The sequence below is a fragment of the Colobus angolensis genome, unplaced genomic scaffold (genome assembly GCF_000951035.1).
Source record: "Colobus angolensis palliatus isolate OR3802 unplaced genomic scaffold, Cang.pa_1.0 Scaffold10, whole genome shotgun sequence".
Taxonomy (NCBI): domain Eukaryota; kingdom Metazoa; phylum Chordata; class Mammalia; order Primates; family Cercopithecidae; genus Colobus; species Colobus angolensis.
Window position 1 is genome coordinate 4457958 of NW_012110919.1, and position 7285 is coordinate 4465242.

The following is a 7285-nucleotide window of genomic DNA, read 5'->3' on the forward strand; positions in this document are numbered from 1 at the left end:
TGCCTCAGCCTCCTGAGTAGCTGGGATTACAGGCGCCCACCACCACGCCCAGCTAGTTTTTTGTATTTTTAGTAGAGATGGGGTTTCACCATGTTGGCCAGGCTGGTCTCCCAGGTAGGTTTAATTGTTCATTAGGGAGCAATCCCGTGAACAAAAAGAAATTTAAATATCAACGACAAGCTGGTGGTGACATTTGAAGCTCTTCTGCTGCATTCAAGACACACTCCACCATCCACCTTCTCCCATGCCCCACGACAGTACCACGTATTTGCAAAAGCTTTGCGGTTCCACCTATATGTACCTGTGGTGATGGTACAACTAGATAACAGGCCTCACCACCTGCCAGTCCTCTTTCTGGAGACAACATAGTATGGTAGAAAGAGCACTAGGCTTTGAAGTCAGACACATCTGGAATCTAATTCATTTGCTAGTATTGAGTCTTGGGCTAGTTGTTTTGATCTCTCTGAGCTTCAAGGACCCCCAAAGATAAAATAGGAAGATAATACCAGCCTCCGGGGTTGTAGTGAAGATTAGATAAAATATATAGTACTCCAGACAGAACACATGGCAGAGAAATGTAGACATAATGGAACCCTTCTGGTGGGGGAAGTAGGACAGATTCTAACATTTGAAGGAATGAAAGGAAGTATTTGTAAAATATCAGAAAACTTTGTCTTGGGCCAGTCCTAAACATCACTATTTTCTTTTTCTTTTTTTTTGAGATGAAGTCTTGCTCTGTCGCTCAGGCTGGAGTGCAGTGGCACAATCTCAGCTCACTGTCACCTCTGCCTCCCAGGTTCAAGTGGTTCTCCTGCCTCAGCTTCCCGAGTGGCTGGGATGACAGGTGCACAACCACCATGCCCAGCTAATTTTTATATTTTTCATAGAGACAGGGTTTTACTCTGTTGGCCATGCTAGTCTCAAACTCCTGACCTCAGGTGATCCACTCAACTCGGCCTCCTAAAGTGCTGGGATTACAGGCGTGAGCCACGGTGCCTGGCAGAACATCACTATTAAGGTTGAGAGATGTCTTGTTCATGCATTCATGTGTCCACTGAGTACACATTTACTAAGCTTCTCACCTAGGGCCAGCAAGGAAGACAGACCCATACAGAACCAACCATAATGCACAGGTGCTATTGCTCTTAAGGAAGAGTGAAGAGAGGGCTGGAGATGACAATCAGCAAGGTCCCATACAAGAGGGGATGTTCCAGGTTGAGGCGCGTAAGGTCAGAGAGGGATTCTTGGAAGGAATGCAGAGGACTGTCAGGGCTACATACAAGTGGTTCATTCAGGTCTCTCTAGGAATAAGTAGCAAGGACCAATTGCATCCCCTCTGGAGACTTGCAAAATAGTGATCTCCATTGTCGTTGTGGAAGGTACTCAGAAACAGCGTGGTCTGGAAGTGGGTGCATTCAAGCCACAAGGGGCTCCAGACTAGTGGGACTATCACTGTGTAAGTAGTTTTAAGGACCATCTACTTGGACTGGCCATAGTGGCTCACACCTATAATCCCAGCATTTTATGAGGCCAAGACAGGAGGATCACTTGAGGCAGGAGTTTAAGACCAGCCTGGGCAACATAGCAAGACCCATCTCTACAAATAAAAATAAAAATAGCCGGGCATGGTGATGCACATCTGAAGTCTATTTGCAAGACTGAGGCAGGAGGATTGTTTGAGCACAGGAGTTTGAGGCTGCAACCATTTATGATCGTGCCATTGTATTCCAGCCTGGGCAATAGAGCAACACCTGTTTCTTAAAAACAAAACAAAACAAAAAACCCCACCAACTTGAGAAGGCAGTTTAGTTAGAAGGAAGAATCTGCAGGGAGAAGACAAAGTTCTCTGTTAATACATCCTTCTAGATGGGATGAGAAAATCAGATTCATTGTATATTTGATAATCTAAATAACCAGTGTAAAAGTTTCAAATATACATTAGAATAGATTAATGAATAATAAAGTGATCGCTGCTTCTGTTTGATTCTATATATTCCCTTTTATTTTTTTTTTTTTCTCAGATGGAGTCTTGCTCTGTTGCCCAGGCTGGAGTGCAGTGGCACAATCTCGGCTCGCTGCAACCTCCACCTCCCGGGTTCAAGCAATTCTCCTGCCTCAGCCTCCTGAGTAGCTGGGATTACATGCATGCACCACCATGCCCGGCTAATTTTTGTATTTTTAGTAAAGACAGGGTTTCACCATATTGGCCAGGCTGGCCTTAAACTCCTGACCTCAAGTGATCTGCCTGTCTCAGCCTCCCAAAACGCTGGGATTACAGGTGTGAGCCATCGTGCCCAGACTGATTCTACATATTCTTGATTGTGTTGTTGATAACAGCAATAATAGCAGCTACTATATATTGGGTATTTCCTATGTTTCAGGCAATTATTTCAGTGCTTTACATTAATTTTTTACAATAACCTTACAAAATAGACAGTGTTTGCAAATCTCCACTTTACAAATGAGGAAACAGAAACTGAAAGGTTAAATAACTAGCTGAAGGCCACAGAGTAAGTAGTGAAGCTGGGTTTCAGACCCAGAACTGTCTATAACTCCAGAACCTGAATTCTACCCTATGGCCTACATGCTTATGGAATCTCTAAACGGCTCTATGGACATTCGAAAGAAGAACTCATCAAAGTGCTCTCTCCTTTTTACAAACATCTATTGTAATAAACATATTACTAGCATTTACTAAAACAATGATGAATTTTTAAATCTTAAGATTTTTTAGGTCTCAAAGGGACCTCTGAGGTATTTAATCAGTGCCCACAATTCCACAAATAATGAACTGATCTATCTCAAGTTCAGCTGAGCTACAGCTAAAACACTGATGAGTCTCTTGAAAATGTTAGACAAGATGCCTGGGGAACATGGCAAAATGCCATCTCTACTAAACACACAAAAAATTAGCCAGGCGTGGTGGCGAACACCTGTAGTCCCAGCTACTCGGGTGGCTGAGGTGGGAGAATCACCTGAGCCTGGGAAGCCAAGGCTGCAGTGAGCTGTGATCATGCCACTGCACTCCACTGAAACAGGAGTGAGACCCTGTCTTAAAAAAAAAAAAAAAAAGTTACACAGCATAGACCTCATGGTATATATACATGTTGTTGTTGATGATAACTGCAGTTTGAAATTAAATGACCATGTACTAAGAAGATGGTATCAGCCTAGCCAAGGGTTTGACACAAAACACTGGAATGTTTTCAAACCTTACTTAGTAACTTTGTTGCTGGACTACAAGGCCACAAGCAAGTAGCTGCCTGGACACTGGCTATTCAGCTCTCCTTTAATCTCTCTTAAAATACCAAAGGTATGTTTATTTTAAAGATATCCTCAGTAGATGCATTTTTATTTAAAAACCTAGTCATCCAAAACTGAATTTATTTTTCCCCTAAAGCAAAAGCAAAACCTTTCTAGAAGTAATTTAAAATAAAAGCATTGCCTAAAAAACAAACACTATTCAAAAATCAAAATTATACAATAAGGCCATTGGCTAAAAATAACAGAGGCAGAAAGTTCAGCTTGTGGTTTTTCACATTGCTATTTTTTTATCCTCCTATCTTTAATAGGATAAGTTTTTTTCCATGAACAGTTTATTGATCATTTGGTAAGTTTTTTATTTTTTTTAATAAAAGACCATTTATTTCCACTGTCAAATGAGAAAATAAAATTTTCCTCAGAAGAAAAAATGTTCAACTTCATTAATAACCTGAGGAATACAGATTAAAATGAGATACCATGTTAAAAACAATGAAATTGACTGAGATCAAAGACTCCCCGCACCCCACCCCAATTCTCAATGTTGGTCATGGTGTGAGAAAACAAGCTTATATGGTGTTTTGATAATATTAAGAAATAAACTAAGGCAGTGTTTCTAGGGATCATTTAGCAAAATCCCTTTATAAAGTGCATTTTTGGCCAGGCACGGTGGCTCACACCTGTAATCCCAGCACTTTGGGAGGCCGAGGCGGAAGGATCACCTGAGGTCAGGAGTTCGAGACCAACCTGGCCAACATGGTGAAACCCTGTCTCTACTAAAAACACAAAAATTAACCTTAGCCAGGTGTGGTGACACATGCCTGTAATCCCAGCTACTCCAGAGGCCGTAGCAGGAGAATCGCTTGAACCCAGGTGATGGAGGTTACAATGAGCTGATTTTTTGGACACAGCAATTTCACTTCTAGGAATGTAAACTACAAAAAACAATTAAGCTTTATGTGCAAAGGCTTACCTAAAATGATATTAATAACAGGGTTGTTTGTAATAAGATGGAAGGAAGGAAGGTTAGAGAGGGAGGGAAAGAACAAAGGAAATCAGAATTTCCATCAATAGGAACTGGTTAAATAAACAAATGTGGTACAGTGCATGCATCAAAAGCAGTATTATTTTTCCAATGAAAGTGACGCTGTGGATAAATATTATTGAAATGGAAATTGTTCACATATGTTACTAGGTTTAAAAAACAGATTACAAAACCCTATATAACTGTGTTTCTATTTATATGAAGGTCAAGATCAGGCAAAGCCAGTCTTCAGTGACAGAAATCCAAACAATGGTGGAGGGAAAGTGGGTAGAGCAGAGGATGATTTGGAAAGAAGGGAACTTTCTGGAGTGATGGAAATGCTCTAAGATGATATTCTTGCCATATGGCTTGTGGGGGGTGGAAAGTACAGAGTAGGTGGACATTTGTCAGAATTCATCAAAATGGTCACTTAGCATCTATACATTTCATTTCATGTGAGTTATACCTCAATTTTAATAAGAAACAAAATCCTCAAATGTGCAACACGATCTTAAGTTTATAATCAAAACAATGGTTTCTATTTGTACAGGCAGAAAAGGATTTGGAGACTGTCTTAGTTCATTCTGTGCTACTATAACAGAATATCACAGACTGGGTAATTTACAATAAACAGAAATGTATTGGCTCACAGTTCTGCCAGTATCTGGCAAGGACCTTCTTGCTGCATCACAACACAGCAAAAGGCATCACATAGCAGAAAAGTGATAGAGAGAGAAGGGGCGTGGGGAGGGAAAGGGAGAGTGAGCAAGAGAGCAAGAGGAGGCCAAATTCTTCCAATTATAAGGAACCCACTCCTGCAATAATGTAATAACAGCATTAATCTATTTGTGATGGATCCACCCCCATGACCAAACTCCTCCCATTAGGCCCCATCACCATCGAGTTTCTAACTCATGGACTTTGGGGAACACATTGAAACTATAGCAGAGAGGATTTAGGAGTAGTGGGATTATGGGCATTTTAAACTCTTTTTTTTTCCTCACTTGTCTCAATAAACATTGTAATAATTTAATCATAACAATTAAACACAAAATGCAAATGTATCCAAATGTGTTTCAGTGAGCCTTTCTTGCTCTTAATCTGAATATTTCCTAACACCGCATTAAAGGGTAGTGTGCAGATTACCCAGTGCATCACAGACTTGGTTGAAATTCCTTGGAAGGACACCAATGGCGTCCCACCCCTTGTGGAGGTCTTTCACCATATGCACTTCCTAGTCATTTGTTTTACTCTTTCAAACAGCTCAAAATGCCAAGTTAAATCAAGAATTTTATCATTTAGGCCGGGCGCGGTGGCTCACTCCTGTAATCCCAGCATTTTGGGAGGCTGAGGTGGGCGGATCACGAGGACAGGAGATGGACTCCATCCTGGCTAACAAGGTGAAACCCCGTCTCTACTAAAAATACAAAAAACTAGCCGGGCGTGGTGGCGGGCGCCTGTAGTCCCAGCTACTCGGGAGGCTGAAGCAGGAGAATGGCGTGAACCCGGGAGGCGGAGCTTGCAGTGAGCAGAGATCACGCCACTGCACTCCAGCCTGAGGGACACAGCAAGACTTTGTTGCAAAAAAAAAAAAAAAAAAGAATTTTATCATTTAGAGGCATGCTTGAAGTAGATTTTATTTCTGGTGCCCAAACCCCTCTCAGGTCCAGAGTAAAAAGTTTCAAATTCCTGAAGGCAATGCAAATGCTTTATGGGCTGAGAAGTAGCTGTTTCTTTGCAAGTGTCTGCCAAACTTCAAGAATGGTTTTGCTATTAGTTCCAAACCCACAAGCAGCCTGGTCTGAGCTCCACCACCTCCAGCAGGCTTATTACAGATAAGTCAGCTGGTCTTCATGTGACAGAGAAGCCTTCTGTGCCAGGTGTGCTCACAGCCAAGACTGGGTGTCTGCCACCTCATGCTGATGGCAGCTCATGTTCACATGCAGCCCACAGATCTCAGCACAGGCTGCTGGGTGGTTAACCATGCAGGCACAATTACCTCCTAACAATAATAGTGTAAACAACTATGGGCAGTTGGTTGAAGGATGGGAGAGAGGAGGAACAATAACAAGCAGATGAAACATCATGACACTTCTCTAAACTCCTGTAGGATGCAGCCCAGCATGGTGGCTCACATCTGTAATCCCAGCACTTTCGGAGGCCAAGGTGGGCAGATCACTTGAGGTCAGGAGTTTGAGACCAACCTGGGCAACATGGCAAAACCCCATCTCTACTAAAAATACAAAAATTAGCCAGTCATGGTGGCATGGGCCTGTATTCCCAGCTATTCAGGAGGCTGAGGCGGAAGAATAGAGTGAACCCAGGAGGCGGAGGTTACAGTGAGCCAAGATCGTGCCACTGTACTCCAGCCTGGGTGACAAGAGAGGAGACTCCATCTCAAAATAATAATAATAATAATAGTAGTAGTAGTAATAAACTCCTGCAGGATGGATATAAATTGAGAACTGAAGTAGGTGGGAATAAGTGAGAACTGAAATCCAGCTTTTCCTTGGGATACAGCCAAAGAAACTAATGGACAAACAGTGCCAAAAGAAACTCACCTCCAACAGCCTGGTTTGGATCTGGTGCAGAGAGGAAGACAAATGTCCATGGATCTGTATTTCTAGCCTACCGGATAGCTAGACAAAAATATCCGACAGCGCCATCAGAATTACCTGGTCTAACATCCCTGAACAGAACTCAACATCCCTTCCTTGCCTCCAACCTGCTATGTCTTTTGCAAAGACATATAACAACCAGTGTATAACACTGGCCGCTGGGTGTATAATAACCAGTGACCCCTTTATGAGAGTGAGAACTTAGAAGTCCTTTAGACCTCCTCCTTCTTCATCTTCCACATATGATCAGTTCCAGGTCCTAGTTAGGACACTATTGTCCTAATATCTTTCTGACTAGCCCTTCCTTCTTGTTGTGCTGCCAACTGTCACAAAATCTAATTTCCACCTCACTGCCTGAATGATCTCTCTACATTGCAAATCT